This window comes from Mustela nigripes, chromosome X (assembly GCF_022355385.1).
Source record: "Mustela nigripes isolate SB6536 chromosome X, MUSNIG.SB6536, whole genome shotgun sequence".
Lineage (NCBI taxonomy): Eukaryota > Metazoa > Chordata > Mammalia > Carnivora > Mustelidae > Mustela > Mustela nigripes.
Genome location: NC_081575.1, coordinates 98,139,685 through 98,160,647, shown reverse-complemented (window position 1 = coordinate 98,160,647; position 20,963 = coordinate 98,139,685). Strand labels below are relative to the sequence as shown.

General features: G+C 36.2%; 1 pseudogene; it reads left to right on the top strand.

The window, feature by feature from the left end:
- Positions 1-2,314: 2,314 nt before the first annotated feature.
- On the top strand, positions 2,315-3,102 carry LOC132007186 (transmembrane protein 138-like; annotated as a pseudogene).
- Positions 3,103-20,963: the final 17,861 nt, after the last annotated feature.

Sequence of the window (20,963 nt, the reverse complement as noted above, 5' to 3'; positions counted from 1 at the left end):
GCTGACAGCCTTTCCTTTGAGATCAGGAATACAACAAGGATGCCCACTCTCACCACTCTTGTTCAACATAGTGCTAGAAGTCCTAGCAACAGCAATCAGACAACAAAGAGAAATAAAAGGTATTCAAATTGGCAATGAAGAAGTCAAACTCTCTCTCGCCACCCCCAAACTACTAGAACTCATACAGCAATTCAGTAATGTAGCAGGATTCAAAATCAATGTACAGAAATCATTGTTAGTTCTTTTTTTAAAGATTTTATTTATTTATCTGACAGAGATAAATCACAAGTAGGCAGAGAGGCAAAGAGGGAGAGAGGAGGAAGCAGGCTCCCCGCTGAGCAGAGAGCCCAATGCGGGGCTCGATCCCAGGACCCTGAGATCATGACCTGAGATGAAAGCAGAGGCTTAACCCACTGAGCCACCCAGGCGCCCCAATCATTGTTAGTTCTTATACACTAACAATGAAAATACAGAAAGGGAAATTAGAGAATCAATTACATTTACTATAGCACTAAGAACCATAAGATACCTGGGAATAAACCTAACCAAAGAGGTAAAAAATCTGTACTCGAGGAACTACAGAACACTCATGAAAGAAATCATAGAAGAAACAAAAAGATGGAAGACAATTCCATTCTCATGGATCGGAAAAATAAACATCGTTAAAATGTCTATACTGCCTAGAGCAATCTATACTTTCAATGCCATCCTGATCAAAATTCCACTGGCATTTTTCGAAGAGCTGGAACAAACAATCCCAAAATTTGTATGGAATCAGAAGAGACCCCGAATTGCTAAGGAAAGGTTGAAAAAGAAAAACAAAACTGGGGGCATCACGGTGCCTGATTTCAAGTTTTACTACAAAGCTGTGATCACCAAGACAGCATGGTATTGGCACAAACAGACACAGAGACCAGTGGAACAGAGTAGAGAGCCCAGATATGGACCCTCAACTCTATGGTCCACTAATCTTTGACAAAGCAGGAAGAAATATACAGTGGAAAAAAGAGTCTCCTCAATAAATGGTGCTGGGAAAATTGGACAGCTATGTGTAGAAGAATGATTTTATTTATAATAAACTTCTCAAAATGACTGGATTACCAATTTGGATAGGTTTTTCTTCATAAAATATCAACATACATATTCAATAATGTAACTGTTCTAATGTTAATAAAACCCTTGTAATTTTAGTATTACAGCTAGGATCTTAGATTGATATAAAATATGTACCTTTTAATATAGTTTAGTCAAATTTTATCCTTTCCCAATATAATATTCACATATTATACTGGCTTTCCAGCAAATATAGGTCTTTGGATTAGACACATGTTTAATTCTATTAAGTCATACGTTTCATATCTCATAAGTAGGTCAGGATACGTTTGAGATATGGATTGCTAATATAGGTAAGTCATTTGAATTCATCTTTCATTCACTCGATATATGTTTTCTATGTGCTTCCTATATACCAGGCATGTTTTTAGGGTCTGTGGATATGGCAAAAGAAAATAAATGAGGAAATTTCCAAACAGATGTGGAGCTTGCATTTTAAGAGTGGTGGGAGAAAAACAGTAAGTTACCACACACGCACATATAAACGTGCGTGCGCTTAAAAACTCACACACCACACACACACACACACACACACACACACAGTAAGAAAACTGGAATAGTTTAGGAATGTAGAAGACAGGAGACTAACACATAGTCGCTGGGCCTGGGAAATTAAGTGCAGGGTTTTAAGGCAGTCGGCTCCTAGCACACCACGGTGCTGACTCCCAACTCCATTCCCTCCACAGGCATTTCTTCCACAAGGAGCACCTCAGCTCCGCCCGTCCCACACCTGCCCATCATATGGAAACATAAGGATTGCAGCAGAGGTGAAGTGTCTCCCCTGGGGCTGGCCCTTAGCAAGGCCCTGTGGTATGGACAGGAGGCCTTGGGCAGCTGTTGGGAGCAGCAATGCTGTAAAGAAAGGAGGGGAGAGGGCCCAGGTAAGCAGGGGTCCAAACAAGGCAGCTGGACTGGCCACAGAGTACTGCAGGAGAAAGGAGGACCACCAGCTAGCACAGCTCAGGTGGAGCCTGCAACCGCCATCTACTTCCGGGATTTAAAACCAGTTTCCGGAAGCCAGGATGGCATCCCCGTGACAACCAATGTAGGGGCTCTTTGAATCCTCTGTCTTAAAGCTAGGGAAACAGCTCTGATTCTGATGCATTAGTGCTTTTTCCTCACTGCTAGGGAGAATTCTAGCTGCCATTTTCTGCGAAAATGTGGAACATGTACCTGGGGGCCAAATTGAACAAAAAGGAAGATGCTCCAGACCAGTGACTATATCCTGGTGTCCTCCCTGAAGTTCCTGCTACTGTCCTAGGATCTGTTAATTCCTTTGCAGAACTACTCTAAATGGCTCCTATCATCCTGGTGTTTCTCATTATCCAGGCTACCGCAATTCTCTTCAACGTCAGCATCATTTTCCTCCTGTTCTCCAACACCTTTGTCTTCCAGGCTGGCCTGGCCTGTCTTCTTCTGACGGACACAGGAGACAAATTAGGCACAAACAAGTCAGCTGTAAGAGAATGGAGCAGGGGGCGACAGTCCTTTCTACTGTCGTCCCCCCAGCTCCCTTTCTCTTGCAACCAAAGTCTTTGTGCCTCATTCTTCTCCCATGCACCATCAGGAGGCGGCACTGGGCAACTCTGTATTCCGTAAGTTCAAAGGGACCGCCCTCCTCACAGCTATGTTCTTCGCCCCCAGCATCTTCCTTCAGGTCTGGGTCATGACTTTACACTGGAAAAATTCCCAACTGCTTTGTCAGGACAAAGGGACTTCAAACTCTATATTCTGGAGACTAGCATGGCAGTGTTATATGGTTACTTCTGTAAATGGACAGCTGTGAGACTGGGTGATCCTCACTCCTACCAGGACTCTTTATGCCTGCACAAGTTCACCAACGCCAAAGGTAACCAATTCTTGCTACATTGGTGGATGCTTTTCCTTCCTCGTAGAGGCTACATTTGTGCCTCTGTGGGATGGGGGTTGGCCCTATACACAGAAAACAGTTTAACTTACCTAGAACAAGCCTCAGGCCACTTGCGTTGAGCAGTTAAGAAGACAGATTAAAGTGTTTTAGCACATTAGAGTGTTTCCCAGTGTAGATCTCAGTACATAAGGGTCCCAGCCTCTCCCTCAGTTCTTCCCCCATTCCTTCCTGCTCCCCACCCCTTTCCTCACACAAGGCTGAGGCTTCATCCTGGGGAAGCTGTCATTTTGCCTGGTACAGGAGGGTCTCCTGGTACCTGCTTTCTTTGCACCAAACACTAATTAATGATGAAGGTTGCAGAGTGACATTTTAAGCTCCTGACAGATCACACTGAAGACATTTAGATTTTATACCCAAGGCCCTTTATAAAATTTTTACACTTTTCAAAAATAGGAAATAAATTGAATTCTTTTTCCATAAAAAATTTGCTTATTTGAAAAATCAGTATTAAAACTCTGAAGCCTAAGGGTTCATGGATAAACTAATGTTTGAGTCATCTGTATATAAGTCTCATCTTCTGAAAGTGGTTTTATTTTTTATTATGTTAACATTTAGTGACCATAAAATTCATAGAGTTCAGAAGTTAATAGACTAGATGTATATATTGATAAATACAAAAGTATATCCCCTTTTGAATTTAACTGACCTACATTTTATACATTTGTATAGAATTTTAGATGATTTTAAGAAATATCAAAAGTATGTGTACACACACATAAGCACATGTGTGAACATATGCACACACATGTGTGTATTGTATGGACAGAAGTTATACCCTAGTGGATTTGTGCTGTTTCTCAAAACAAAGCTTGGGCATAAATCTCAGTTCCTGATAGACACTTCTTTGCAATCCTTTTTTTCTTTTCAGTATAATATTTGTTTTGTGACTGTGACCTTGGCACATTAATCAGATACTGTTTCTTACACAGTATACCATTCACCCATCAAGTGCTTGCTAAATAAAACTAAAATAAACTAATCCATGGTAATTTTCATTATTTATTAATATATTATTTTGGCAAGCGAGCCTGAGTAACAGAGTATATTGGTTTTGGTGAAAGTTTTGGAAAATGCACTTTAAAAAATATTTTACTGCTGAAATTTCAGATATGTGGCCTGTCAATCAACAAGTATTTTAAATATAAGAGTCTTCTCATTTTTTATCCCCCAATAAAGTTAACCATAATATTTAGGTGTCATGCATATCATGTACATATCACGTACACAATGTTCTCCAAAGTGGCTATCCCAACTTGCATTCCCACGAACGGTGTAAGAGGGTTTCCCTTTCTCCACATCCTTTTTAACACACATTGCTTACTCTCTTGTTAATTTTGGCCATTCTAACTGGTGTAAGGTGGTATCTCAAGGTGGCTTTGATTTGAATCTCCATGATGGCTAATGATGATGAACATTTTTTCATGTGTCTAGTAGCCACTTCTCCAAAGACATACAAATAGCTAACAGACACACTTAGTTCCTTTTTATCTTACATTCTATTCTTCTTATCTCTGTTCTTTCCTTATGAATTTTTGCTTGAATTTCATGAATTTGTGTTCTATTATGAACTTAAAAAAATAACATAAAAATGAATTTAAGATTTTGTTTAAATTCTAGCAGTGTAATATTAGTTGCAGGTGTACAATATAATGATTTAACACTTCTGTAAGATACCCAGTGCTCATCATGACAAGTGCCCTCCTTAATCCTCATCACCCACCTCACCCATCCCCACTCGTAATCATCCATTTTTCTCTATAGTTAAGAGACTGTCTCTTGGTCTTTCTCTCTCTCTCTCTCTCCTTTTCTTTTGTCACTTGATTTTTTAAAAGATTTTATTTATTTATTTGACAGAGATCATAAGTAGGTAGAGAGGCAGGCATGGTGGGGGGGGAGCAGGCTCCTTGGTGAGCAGAGAACCCGATGTGGGGCTCGATCCCAGGACCCTGGGATCATGACCTGAACCAAAGGCAGAGGCTTAATCCACTGAGCCACCCAGGTGCCTGCTCACTTCATTTTTAAATTCTACACATGACTGAAAGTATACAGAATTTGTCTTTCTCTGACTGGCTTATTTCATTTAGCATTATGTATTGTAGCTCCATCCATGTCACTGTGAATGGCAAGATTTCATTTCTTTTATGGCTGAGTAATATCCCACTGATTCCTCAGCCATAAAAATAATGAAATTGCGCACACACACACACACACACACCACCCCTTAATCCATTCATCAGTTGACAGACAGTTGGACCATTTCTGTAATTTGGTTATCGTAGATAATGCTCCATGTATCCCTTTGAATTGGTGTTTTTGGATTCCATGGGTAAAATCTTAGTAGTAAAATTGATGAATTGTATGGTAGTTCTATTTTTAACTTTTGACCAAACTCCATAGGGTTTTCCAGAGTGGCTTCATCACTTTATACTCCCACCAATAATGCAAGAGGGTTTCCCTTCCTCCACATCTTTGCCAACACCTGTTATTTCATCTGCTCTTGATTTTAGTCATTCTGACAGGTTTGTGTTGATAGTTGATCGTAGTTTTGTGTATCCCTCATGATCAGCAATGTTGAGTATCTTTTGATACACCTGTTGGCCATTTGTGTGTCTTCTTTGGAAGAAGGGTCTTCATGTCTCCTGCCCATTTTTTAAATTAGATTATTCATTTTGGGGGTTTTGAGTTTCTTTATATATTTTGGATACTAACCTTTTATCAAATATGTTACTTGCAAATATCTTACACTATTCTGTAATTTGCCTTAGTTTGTTGTTTCCATCACTGTGCAGAAGCTTTTATTTTGACAAAATACTTAATAACAATATGCAAAAAAATGGAAGTGGACCATTTTCTTATACCAAACACAAAAATTAGTTCAAAATGGGTTGAAGACACAAAAGTGAGACACAAAACCATAGGAAAACAATGGAAGTACTGTAGGAGAACTCAGGAAGTAAACTCTGACATTGGCTACTGCAACTTCTTTCTATATATGTCTCCTGAGGCAAGGGAAACAAAGGTAAAAATACAACAATGGGATAAGTTGTCTTCTGATTATTAATCAACTATCTTTTCTAAACTATGGCCTGGCTCCCTCTTTTCAGATCGACAGGTCTTTTTACTGATCAAGCAGATAAACCCCAATGTCCTTTATATGTTTGTTGTTGTTTTTTTGGTGATTGTCTATTTTTTCATTTGCATAGTATATAACCAGAATAATTCAATTAATATGTATTTGGCAAGACATAAGAATTGTCCACTCAATTACCTCCTATAAGATGATTCATTCTCATTTTTACTCTAATAGCAGGAATGAATGTTTATATGGAGTGGCCCCAAACTTATCCACTCTGTATTAGACTCAGTTGCGAAGACTTATTACCTGATTCCTTAGAAAACATAAACCTGTTTTTCTCAGTATACATGTTACATGGTCTTTTCCTTTTTCTTCTTCCATTTCCAACAGTTTGCTCAAGGAAACTGTAATTTGGGGGACAGAGTTAGGGGTGACTAAAATACCCACAGTGGGTATTTTAGCACAAGTACTGATACACTGATTTTCACAGTAGTTTCAAGTACAACTAATTTAAGACCATATCTCCAAGTGCCATTTAAAAATAGTACCAGGCTAGTAAAGAATCTCTAAAGAGTGCCACTTAAGACTCAGTAATTATTTCAAGACAGATAATACTCAAAATCATAGTTATTTTATGCCATTAGAAAATAGACCTGTGAACACAAAAAAGTAACAAGTCCCCTGCTAGATGAGATCCATGGTGGATTTAACTTTCAACAGAGAAGTGAGAGAAGGAAGAAACCTCCTTAAATGCTGTTAATAGGAAAACAGCTGACATTTAAACATGGAAAATGACTGTCTGTCCCTGGATTTGAAGCAGGAGAAGTAAGGGTCACTTGTCAAGGGACAACAAGGAGGCTGGTAGAGTAAGGATGTATGTAGAGGAACAGGAGAAAGTTAAAAGGTGGCTGAAACTTACACTATACATCAGGCACGCTATCCTTCAGTTCCAGATGAGTTAACTCAGCGGATGAAACAGTTTCATTTTTATGGGAAACCATTTTTATCAGTTTTTTATACAAAGTATCTCACATTTAATGAAATATTAAGAAATGTGAAAACATACTACTATCATAATAATGTTATCAGTCCCAGAAATGTCCAGATGGTGGAATTATCAGAAATGGATTAAGGTAATTATGATTAACATGTTAAATAAGAAGTAAACAACATGAGGAAATAAATAATGCTTTTCAATAAAGAGACAGAAATTTTCAAAAGCACTGAATGGAAATGCTATGATTAAAAAAAAAGTTTATATTAGGCATTAAATTTATTTTGGGGGACTTTCAAGAGAACTGTAAATAGCAGATAAAGATCAATGAATGCATACATTTTAGACAAATGTGGAAGAATTTATCTCCAGCAGACCTGCTAAATAAAGTCTGTTAAAAGAATTTTAGACTGGGGGCGCCTGGGTGGCTCAGTGGATTAAGCCGCTGCCTTCGGCTCAGGTCATGATCCCAGCGTCCTGGGATCGAGTCCCGCATCGGGCTCTCTGCTCAGCAGGGAGCCTGCTTCCCTCTGGCTGCCTCTCTGTCTACTTGTGATTTCTCTCTGTCAAATAAATAAATCTTTAAAAAAAAAAAAAGAATTTTAGACTGAAGAGAAAAGATGCCATATAGAAAACTAATTCTGGGGGCACCTGGGTGGCTCAGTGGGTTAAGTCTCTGCCTTCAGCTCAGGTCATGATCTCAGGGTCCTGGGATCTGGCCCCGCATGGGGCTCTGCTCCGCAGGAAGCCTGCTTCCTCCCCATCTCTCTGCCTGCCTCTCTGCCTACTTGTGATCTCTGTCAAATAAATATATAAAATCTTAAAAAAAAAAGAAAACTAATTCTGAATAGATAACAATGCCTGGAAGAATAAATATATGGTAAATACAACAATCTGGAAAAAAAATAAACTAAAAACCTCTTCATAAATTAGTAGCTGGCCTCATTAATAGCCTTCCTCCAGTCTTTAATTAGGCAAAGAAAGTCAGTAAAGATTTAGCAGATTGGAAGAGCTGTACCACTTTTACTTAATTGACATTCTATAACATCCCACCAAATATTGGTAAATACACACATTTCTCTCAAATGTATTGGAAATACTCAGTGATAAAAGCCATATGCTGAGCCATAAAACAGGTCACATTTTGTTAGAATTTGTACAGAATTTGTTCTGTACTACAGCAGTATTCAATTCTAACTCACTAAGTAGTATAAATCTAGAAAATTTCCATATGCTTGAATATTATACAATCTATTTCTATTAGATCATGGGTCTAAAAAATTTTTAAAAAGTCAAAAATAATTGATGAAAACACAACTTTGTCTCATAAGCTAATCAGTGCTTAGATTTACAACATTAAATGCAATAAAGAAAAAGGAAAAGGAGTCCAGTCTATGACATAAACTTCCACATTAGTTGAGGAACACCTAGCTGGCTCAGTGGGTGGAGCATGTGACTCTTGTGAGTTCAAACCCCATAATGGGTATTGAGATTACTTAAAAAAAAAATCTTAAAGAAGCTAGCTGAACAAAATAATTCCAAAGTCAAAGTTGTCAACATTTAAAAACCTCTTCTACATATATAATTTATTCCATTAAAATTAAAGGAGAAATATTATATGCTAAATGCAAAAGATGTGGTGAATGCACTTGAGAAAATGCAATATACATTCATGATAAAATTGCTCAGTAAATTAAGAATACTAGTAAATTTTCTCAACCTCATAAATTAAATCTCAAAAACAAAATTGGAACTAAAAGCTATGGCTGATACCACAATTAATGCTGAAATACAGACCACCTTATGCATGATCAGGAATAAGTCAACATGTTTCAGTCTTACCAGGGAAATTAAACAGTGTATCCAAGATCATATAGCTAGTCGAGTAAGTCAATAGTCTTCAAGTCAAATTATAACAGAAAATAATATTTTTTATTTTTTTTAAATATTGTATTTATTTATTTGACAGAGAGAGATCACAAGTAGATGGAGAGGCAGGCAGAGAGAGAGAAAGAGTGAGAGAGGGAAGCAGGCTCCCTGCTGAGCAGAGAGCCTGATGCAGGACTTGATCCCAGGACCCTGAGATCATGACCTGAGCCAAAGGCAGCGGCTTAACCCACTGAGCCACCCAGGCGCCCCCAGAAAATAATATTTTAATAGCTAAGAAAATAAGAACCAGAATGGTATTTTGAAAATAAGATATTACAAAGACCAAACAACCACCACCACAATAAGTCACATAAGGAATAATCATTTAAGGCTCTCATTCTCATGTTTTCCATATATATAGATAAATACACACACACACACACACACAGACACACACACACGTATCTCCAACTCTTGTCAATATCAATATTATCTGAGGTTTTCCAAAATTAAATGCAGCAGCTAATTTCCATTTTCAGTGTTATGTCTCTACTATTAGGAAACTATGGTACATATGTGGAATTTCTAATTCATCTGTTATGCTTTCTCAGAACTTTCAGAGTCACCAAAGAGAGGTGATTTCACAGTCTTGACTTCAAAGAGGACCATAAAAATAGTTGTTGACCCATTTATTAAAGTATGTTGTACTCTTAGAAATTGCTTAAGAAATTAAAGGACATATTTCAAACTGCAATACTTGGAGAAAATAAGGAAACAATGTAACTCATAACAAAATTAAGTTTGGGGATATTATACAGATTTACAGATTATGGCTTTATATAAGACAATCAGATGGTTACTGGTAACACATAAACATGAAAACTTTCTTATGTTGAGTAGTAGCACTGTCATCTTTTAGTCACATAAAGCAAATATTTTCCCAATCTGTTACATCTCTAACTTACAATAATTATTTGTTTCCATGCCTTCTTTCATATTCTTTTGTCCACTCCCAAGGAAAACTCATAGGGGACTGTTCTTCTACTTGGCCTCAGAGCTGAACACAGTTTCTAACTCAATACAGAGTTTTCAATTTAATTAAATTGGATTTTAAGGATAAAGCAGACATCCCTAAATTCTAGAGAGAGCAGAACAGGACTATTAGGATCAAAGGTAAAAACATGGACCAACTAGTAAAGCCAATACATGGGAAGGATTTGGACATGATAGCGTTTAAAGAAAAAAAAACTCTGAAAAGCATTGTAGCACACAATTACAGAAAACAAAAAACAAAAACAATTTGTTCAGCACAATGGAATATTTTAGTAGTGAAAACATAATGTTAACCTTTCACGCAACAACTATTTATACACACATAAATCCATTATTCATTCTGAAGAAAAATTTGGAAAAAATTGACTTGAATATCTATATAGATGTCTCCTTCTGCTGTTGAAAGCATGATTATTTTGAGATTGCATGGAGTAAACCCTCAGGGGTTACTCAACAATCTTCAAGTGAACTATTACATTTTAGATTATAGGGAATAGGGGCAAATTACCTTCTCTTAGAATGGAGCAATGGCATAGTAACTTGTAAATGGATTTAAGTAACGATGGTGCCAGCACTGAAGACTTATAGAAAAGTTTCAAGTATGGATCAATATTTTTTGAAACTAAAAGGTAATATGTTGCCTCTTAAATTCTATCAAGTCTTACTTTTGTTATTCTTAACCAGAAATATCAGTATTCAAAGCATAGACTGTACGTTTCCAAATTTTGACATTAATTAGGCTGAAGACATTTTTTCACTGAGAGGTTTGAAGTTTTTGGATAACCATGAAATTAAATTTCATTAATATAAAGCAGAGTGAAATTATTTCTTTCTTGGAGAACTAATGAATTTTATAAATTTCCTTTAAAAGATTTTATTAATAATACCAACCATCCACATACCCACCTTTTTATTAAAATCATTCTATAATGTAAGAACTCTGAGGTTAGAACTGTGTTTTTATTTTTGTCTGATAGATACATACATACTATAGTAATAGATATTCTCCAAAAAAGTCAATATAGAACACAAGAAGGGCTATTCATTTAGAACTCCTTAATCAGAAGAAAAATTCTCATGCATAAAAATCAATACAATTTAAGTTTAGCCCCTGCATATACTAGTACCATATTAACAAAATTAAACACAAATTTTGGTAATAAAAGTGAAAGTTATATTTATTTGGTCACTTAATGAATCAAAATTTTTACACATCTACCATTTGTTCTTAAAGTCATGGTGAATGGGTGTGGTGCATAAACAATGAATCTTGGAACACTGAAAAAAAAAAAAACTAAAAAAAAGTTTTTGTCCTCTGAAAAATTTTAATCTATATAAGGATATCAGAGGATATGTAAATCTTGGAGGTGAAAACAAATGAAAATAAAATCAATCGTCAGAATGTGTGATGCAGAGCAGAAGGAAACGTTAGTATTTTTTTTTTTGCATCTTAAATGTCACGATACAAATCAGGAAGCCAGATGCAGTGATATTTTCTAAAATTCAAGGTGATCTACATGTTTTTTATGATCACACATAGTCTGGTTTCTGGATTTATTATCTTCTCAAACTAATGAAGGAATTAATAACAGTATGTCTTTGAAGAATGTTTTAATTTCTTGTATTGCTATTTAAGTGACTAATATAAGTATAAACCAGGTAAAATTACATAGTTAATGCATAATACATTTCAAAATAAGTTAGTGTAATAAGAAATACTAGCTGTATTATCCAAAGACCTCAACGTGAAACAGGAATCCATCAGAATCCAAAGACCTAGGTCTTTCTTCATCTTTCCTAGGAGTTAGAAAATTACTATAATTTTGAGTCTAGAAATTTGGTGTAACTCAAATTATGAAGATCAGATGTGCCCAGCGTGATAGCACTTTTTAATAACAAAAAATGCACAGTAAACATAAAATATTGGGAAGGTTAGATTTTCTGTAGAGAAATAACAGTTTTAATGGTTCTTTGTCCCTCATCCTTACTACAGAACTTCTTTTCTGCTTCAGAAATCAAGCAAATTCTCCATGAATTACAAAAATAACATTTATTTTTAACTCAGGTTATGTGAACTCTGCTGGATGGTTGTAGCTCAGATAGTTGGTTCAATTTTTCTAGACTCTGTTAATTTGACCAATTTATAGGAAATTTGAAATGGGAGGCCCATATGAAAATATTCCCTAAGAACTAAATTAATGCATGTATATTATGAGTGAATTTTATAAACATGCTTCCTTTTGTGTTCTCTTTGCATAAGAGAGCACTGTAAGTAGCAAAATGTTATTCACTGCCCTTCTCAAACTAATCTATTATGATTTTATAAAGAAACAGCCACAAATTTCCATGCTGATTGTTTTAGAAAATCTGTGTTTTCTTTCAGTGAGTCTCTGATTGCCAACGGTTAGACTCCTTTTGAATTCAACTTCTTATAGTCATTAATAAGATGAAATTAGTAATATATCCCCTGCGGTATTAACATTTGGTCCCAAACTTGTTCTCCCAAAGCAGCTTCACTAGGTGTATTTTCTACCTCCTGCTTTAACCAGGTTAACACTTTTTACTTCGCCAAAACAAACTGTGGACCACTATTTTTTTTTCAGGTTTCCTTAACAATAAAATTTATAAGCCTCTAGTCATGTTACCAAATTAAAAAAAAATTACAAGAGAAGACACAAATTGCAAATATCAGAAGTTGGAAAGTGACCATCACTACTGATCCCACGAACACTGCAACGTTAGTAAATGAATATTATTAACAACTCCATGCCCACAAATTTGATAACTTGATGAAATAAAACATTCCCTCAAAGTCATCATCTAAAGAAACTCACACAAGAAGATGTAGAATCTGAATAGATCTCTATTAAAACAACAAATTCAGTGATTAACAACCTTCTAAAATGAAATTGCCTGTTTCAGGTGGCTTCACTAGTGAATTCTGACAAAAATTTCAATAATACTGATACATTTCTCTACAATCTATCCAAAAATAGCTAGCAAACCCTTCCTAAGTCATCCTGTGAGGTCAGTATTACTCCAATAACAAAACTGGATGACAACATGAAAAAAAAAAAACTACAAACCAAGATGTTTCATGAAAATATAAAAGCCTACAACAAAACATTAGTAAATAAAATCCAACCCTGTCTGAAAACGATTATATACCATGAACAAGTGGGAGGGATTCCAGGTATATAAGGCCGCATCAACATTTTAAAATTATTATCATCCATCACAACATATTAGACATGAAAAAGTATATTGATACAGAAGCATTATTTGAAAAATACAATACAATTAATGATTAAAAAAAAACAAAAAACTTCCAACTAAAATAGAGGGGAAAGTAATCAAGTTGATTTAAATTAAAACTAATATCCTATTTAGTAGTGAGAAACCAGATCATTTCCTCCTAAGATCATCAACAAGACAAGGTGATCTCATTTCACGACCCTTACTAAGCATTGTCCTGGAAGTCCTTGCTAACATAGTAAGAAAAAAAAGTACATAAAAGGTGCTCAAGTTGAGAAGAAAAAATAAAGGGCAAATGAAAGCACCTAAGAAGCTGTTCAATATCTTAGGGCATTAGGGAATTGCAAATTAAAACAAGATACCATTGTGCATCTAGAATGATTAAAACCCAAGACACGAAGAAAACCAAAATACTGATGAGAATGTGGAGCAACAGAAACTCTCATTGCTTGCATGAGAGAAAATGGTCTAATAGCTTACATGTAGAATACAGTTTGGAAGGTTTTTGTTTTTGTTTTTGTTTTTACAAAGTTCATCACAGTCTTATCACAAATCCATTAGTTACTATTCTAAATATTTACTCAAATGAGTTGAAAACTTATGTTCACACAGAAAGCTGCACATAAAGTTTCTATCACTTCATGCATAATTGTAAAATATTGGGAAACAACCAAAATGTCAAACATTAGGTCAACAGATAAATTGGTACATCCTAACAATAGAAAATCACTCAACAATAAAAAGAAACAAACCATCAAGTTTTGAAAAACAGGGAGAAACCCTAAATGTGTATTATGGAGAAGCCTGTCCAAAAAGACTACATACAATATCATTCCAACTAAATGTCATTCTGAAAAGACAAATATATGGAGATAGTAAAAAGATAAGTGGTTGCTGGGGATTAGGGCTGAGAGTGAAAGATAAGTAGATAAAGCACAGGAAATTATAGGGTAGAAAATGTTCTGTAGCACATTGTAATGAAATATATACATTATCCTCTGCATTTATCAAAACTTCCATAATATACAACACAAAAAGTGAACTCTAACATAAACTATGTACCTCAAGAAATGATAGCATATCAGTAATGGTTCAATTTTAACAAAGGGATCACACTAATGCAGGAAATTACTAACATGAGAAACTATATGTGGAGGAAGAGGATATACACCAAATTTGCAGTTTCTGCTTCATTTTTCTAGAACCCAAAACTAGTCAAAATATAATCTATTAATTTTTTTTAAAAACCCTCATTTCTAGTCCCAGCTCCACATATAAAGAACTTGGAAATTCCCGATAAGTTAACAAACAAAAAACACTAAACAGACTGAAAAATCAGTAACTCTTCACGGCTCTCTAAAAGAGGACACAGGCAAGCAAATCAACTGCCCCCAGCACTGGAGAGACAAACACAGGAAGACACGGGAGTTATGACTTACCGCAGTAGAGACTCCAGCAGAAACCACCACTGAAGGAGAACTAGGGTAGGAAAACCCGAAGTGCAGTTGCTGAGTTCCTAGAGGCTCGACACAAACAACTCTAAGAGTTAAGTACTCCTGGGGAGAAGAGTCATAAAATGGCTGCCACCAGATTTACCTCCAGGAGCTTGACCAGGTTTCCTCAATAAATAATGGAGAAAACTTACCCCACATGTGTTTCTGTCAGGGGCCAGGAAATATTTGAAGTTGGTAAATGTACATAATTATTGAGGATGAAATGCTCATGGTTTTGGAAGTTATTATACTATTCCTTCTACTTTAGTGAATGTTTGAAATTTTCCACAGTAATAAAAACAATGATAGAAAGTTAAAAAAAAATTTGATAAGAAAAAGGACTAACCAGAGCAAACTGCTTTCCCCTTAAAGTCTACCCTCAAGGAAAACTAACCTGCTGGGGTGTTAGGAGATCCAGCTCACCTGCTGAAAGAAAAATAACCAAGTCCAGCCAGTCTAATTTTCCATGGGAAAGAAGGGAAATAGACAGGCATAGACCATTCTAGCCATCCTGTACCACCTAAAGGAAAGGGGAAAAAGCAAACAAAACAAAACTGAGAAATGCTTATGAAGTTCATAGTTCAGAAGAGACATACATTAACTAAAAGTCTCACTAAAATACCATGAGGCTTAATCATAGAACTATAGAATACTTCCCTCTCCACATACCTCATACTGCAACACCAAAGGTCTATTTATTTTTTAAAAATATTTTATTTATTTATTTGACACACAAAGAGAGAATACAAGCAGGTAGAGCAGCAAACAGAGGGAGAGGGAGAAGCAGGCTCTCCACAGAACAGGGAGCCCCATGTGGGGCTCAATCCCAGGACCCTGGCATCATGACCTGAGCCGAAGGCAGCCACTTGACCCACTGAGCTACCCAGGCCCTGCAAAAGTCTATTTATAGCTGTTCTATTTGCCCAGTACATCTATGTCTGGCTACCAGGAAAAAACAAAGCATACCAAAAGGGCAAAGAACACAATTTGAAGAGACAGAGCAAGCACCAGAAACAGACATGGTAAGGCTACTGGAATTATCAGACTAGGAATTTAAAACAACTGTAATTAATATTCTAAGGGTTATAATGGATGGAGAAGATAGCATGCAAGAATACATGGGCCATGTGAGCAGAGAAATGGAAATCCTAAGAACCCCAAAGAAATGTTAGAGATAGAAAACACTTTGATAGAAGTGAAGGACACCATTGATGGGCTTGTTAGTAGACTGGACACAGCTGAGGAAAAAATCTCTGCCCTTGAGAATATCTCAATAGGGGCCTCCAAACCTGAGGGGAAAAAAAAACCCTCAAAACAGACACAATATAATCAGTACCAATAGCATCAATGCAGCTCAGGATTGCCTACTAATAAATTCTCTAATTTCCAAAAATTTGATGAAAAAGTTGTCCTCAACATACACACTAAAAAGGAAAGCTATTCAATTTGTTAATTTATAAGATGTTTTACTTGTTTTACTAAAACTGAATACTGAAATGCAACAGATGCAAACATAAAACAATCTTTGTTGACTTAAAGATAGTGGTAAAGTACAAAAAAGAAAGAAAACAGGAACTATTGGCCAATGGTGCATATTTACTACATAATAACTTCATATTTTCAGTGGAACTAAAATTCTAGACAACCATAAAAAGAATATGTGTGTGTGTGTGTGTGTGTGTGGTTTTTGTGGTTTTTTTTTTTTTTTTTTTTTATTGGACAGAAAGAGAGAGAAACAGCCAGAGAAGGAATACAAGCAGGGGAAGTGGGAGAGAGAGAAGCAGGCTCCCCGCTGAGCAGGGAGTCCAACTCAGGGCTCCAACCCAGGACCCTAGGATCATGATCTGAGCAGAAGACAGACGCTTAATCAACTGAGCCACGCAGACACCCCTCTGTGTGATTTTCTGTTGGTAGGTAAAACATGCTAATTTACTGGTTATGTTCAAAGGATGGGAAAATAACTTAAGAATTTGGAATTGGGAAGAGATATTTATAGTTTAAATTTTTAAATAACTATAAAAGACATTTTCATAGAAAAATATATAAGCATATTAAAATCATCTATTTAAAAGAAGAGACTATTACAATGGAATGAAAGAGGAAGCCTGTCATATACAGAACATAATAAATGTATTTAAGGCAAAATATTTTCAAAATTTTAAAATCAAAAGGATGTAAAAATATTTATTAACCAAATGAAAGGTGAATGGGGGAGACAGTTGATTATATAATACAAAATAGAATTAAGACATAAATCTTGACATTCAGTACTGCTTAATATTAACTGCAAAGAGAGGTTTGAGCAAATTATATAGTATGCAAATTATATCTCAATAAAACTGTTTAATAAGAAAGTTTCTTTTTGACATGACCATTAGAGGTAGCAAAGAAAAGCATTTCTTGACATCCAGCCACAGGCTGGCAATTGAAAGCCTACATAAATGTATCACACCATTTCCATATTTCTCCCATTCTTTTTTTTTTCTTTTTTAAGATTTTATATATTTATTTTAGAAAGCTAGAGAGAGTAGGGAGAGTAGCAGGGGGAAAGGTGGAGAGAGAATCCCAAACAGACTCCAAGCCGAGTATGGAGACTGACTCAGGCCTCCATCCCAAGATTCTGAGGTGAAGACCAGAGCCAAAATCAAGAGTCACATGCTTAACCCATTGAGCCACCAGGGTGCCCCCACTCCATTCTTCTTTAGCATCACGGGACTTCTTTTTCTCCAACTCAGGTTAAATGGAGAAGGATTTATGGTGCCTTTGAAGAGAGGCAGCCCCCTGAGCTGGGATTCATTACCATTGTCATCTGGCGATTCTGTATCAACAGTATTTAAGAATAACATTGCAAATTTCATTCTGATTTTTATCCTGTTCTTTATCCACCACCTGAACAGCTGACTCACCTAAACCATTTTTTTCCCATTTCTCTCATTATCATTTTTATGTTTCTGTTAGCCTTCTTTGTTCTTTGGAATGGCTTCTCATTGCTAAAGCAATGCATGGCAGATATCGTAGCAAGAGGTTGTTTTCCATGTGGTTTATCGCCCCCTGAACATGAGGTTGAAATAAGGTGGCCTAGGCAGAAGGAACTGCCTATATCACAAGGTATATGGTTGAATGAACCAGAGGCACATTATTTTGGCTGGCTGATTGCTTGTTGTCATAAAATCAATCTGACCTTGCTTGTACATGTAACATTTTAAGGACTTCAGGGGATATTTCATTATTTAAAGAAGGCAAGACAGTCAAGTGGTAAAATTTTCAGCATAAACTTGCTCAATTCATGACTTCATTCATTCCAAATTGGTCAACTCAATTACATCTAAATTCTGGAGAATTTTCTGTATGTTAAATTCTGCTGGGACTCAACCAGAATAGTCCATTCTGTTCAATTATGTCTACCATGAAATTATAAGTCTCTCAATCATTTAACTAATAAATCTGAGAGAAAGAAGATTTATCAGGGACTTGCTAAGATTTTCAAACAAAGTGTCACACTCCTTTGAACTATATTGACAGGCTTCCGTGGTGGCCTCTCTCCTGTGTCATGTACCTGGGAGTATGGCTAGTGACTAATGACCACATCTGAATAAAATCATAACTGATTACAGTATTTCTCAAATTCCCAACAGAACCTTCCTTGTACAATAACACTTTTTCAATTGTCTGTTTTACCTACTATGATTGACTCTTTTCTTATGTTTTCAGCAATTCTACTTGCACTAAAATTCAATTAAGTACTAACCCAGTTATAGTCTTTCTCGGTCTCCTCCTCTCCATTGCCCTTTCCTTATGAATTTATTTTTCCATCTCAACAGGAGTCAAAACTTTTCACTCATAAATAATAAGCAAGCAAGCAAACAAATCTCTACCACAGAAGTTTTGCTGCTTCGTACAAAGAGTGGGTCAGCAACTGTCCTGGCATTGAAACCTGAGCTCTTTCTTCCCTTGACCTTACCTGACCACGAAGTACCCTTGCCATACCGAGTTGTAGGTCTGAAAGTCAATCCTTCTTCTTCAAGATGCCAACCTGTACGACCTACAGTGATTAAATTGCAGCAGTGGCCTTGGGTTCTTATTGATAATCAAACTCATAAAGCACAATAGCCTCAACAAAGCACCAAGTTCATTAGCTTTCACGAAGGTTAAAGATCAGGGAACAACATGCACAGTGGCTGAAGAGCAATTGTCTCTTGACTCTCAGAACCTATTCTGAATATTTCCTAAATTCTATAATAAGATTATGGCTGAGATTTGATATTGGATTTTTTTTAGATTTGTATTTATTTATATCCGTGTGCACGCGTGAGAGAGAGAGAGAGAGAGAGAGAGCGCAAGCCAGGGAAGAGGGAGAGGGAAACGGAGAAGCAGACTCCCTGCTCAGCAGGGAGCCTAACTCAGGGTTCCATCCAAGGACCTTGGGATCATGACCTGAGTGAAAGGCAGATGCTTAACCAATTGAGCTACCCAGGAGCCCCTGATACTGGATTAAGTAAAATGGAGGCTGACTGGTTACATTGACAAAAAAGTTACAGTGTTATCATGGGGCAAAAATCTAATTAAAGAGGACTAATGAGAAATAGAGGAGGCATTATAGGCAGAAACTATAGATAACACTGTCAATGAGATGAACAACAGAGAAATGGGCAGAGACTTAAAGCAAAGGTCAAGTCAGAAATGGCTTTCAAATGGAAGCATTTGCTGATGATAATAAACCAGTAGAATAGGAAAAATAAAATATGCAGAAGGAAGAAGGAAGCAGCGCTAGAATGATGTACTTGTGTAGGCAAGAAGTGAGTACTGCACATTGTTGGAGTACTCGGAACATTTCCAGATTGTTCTCATGTATCATTACGCTATTTACTGTCATTGCAGGCTTCAGAAGAGATAAATATATGCTAGCAACTCTTTGCTTCATTGTTACTATTGTTGGTTCCTTTTTTTTTGATAACATTTAGTGTTATAATTTCTTATTGAAATGCTTTAGGGTGAATTTTAATTCCAAGAAATGGGGAAATCCACTAATTGTGTCCCCATTCCATTGTCCTATGAAGAAATATTTCCCAAGATTTTAATTGCTCGGAGGAAATAAAATAAAATCAGTGTAAAGGATCCACACATAGCTGAGATTTTCTAGGCATTTAGGCAGGGAAAAAAATTGTAGCTTACACAACAATGGCATTGTAATCAATGATTTCTGCTGAACTCTTTGCAGAGTGTTCATTGGGATTCCAGGTGTGTTTAATATGCAGAAGATGGATCCAATCAGACAAAGAAGGGGAAGGCTTTGCAAGTAGGAGTAATGCTCTTCTCTGTTCTGGTTTGCAGTCCCCACTGTACTGATTGTGTTGATAGAGTGTTATTTCCCCCATTTGTTCTTGCCTTTATTGTTGATGACTTTAATTTATTTTTAGGAGTCAAGCATCCAAGGATAACCTGAGAGATGTAGCTCATCTCATGCATTACTAGGATGACAGAAGAGATATTATTAGCTGAAAATCTGCTCTCTCAGTACAAGACCAATGGTATTGGGTATTAAGAAGTGCACATATTGCATGGAGTACTGGGTGTGGTGCATAAACAATGAATCTATGAACACTGAAAAAAATAAAATAAAATAAAGATGTTACAAAAATAAATAAATAAAACTAAAAAGATTAAAAAATAAAAATAAATGAAAAATAAAGCAACGCAAAACAAAACATGGAAGCCATTATTTTCCTTTTCTATTATTTGCTTACCAGCAGACTTGTTCTTGCCTCTAATCAGATTTCCTTAAGGCCAAAGCTATGTAATAAATAAATTTAAATAAATATTTAAATCAAATTTTCTTTATTTAAACTTATTTATTTAAATAAATATCTATTCAATTAAATAAAAAAGAAACAGCCATATTTCTTTTTTTATAATTTTCTTTTATTTTTATTAACATATAATATATTATTTGCCCCAGGGGTACAGATCTGTGAATCGTCAGGCTTACACACTTCACAGCACTCACCATAGCACATACCCTCCCCAGTGTCCATAACTCAGCCACCCTCTCAGTACCCCCTTCCCCCAGAAACCCTCAGTTTGTTTTGTGAGATTAAGAATCTCTTATGGTTTGTCTCCCTCCTGAACCCATCTTGTTTCATTTTTTCCTTCCCCTCCCCAATACCCCCCACATTGACTCCC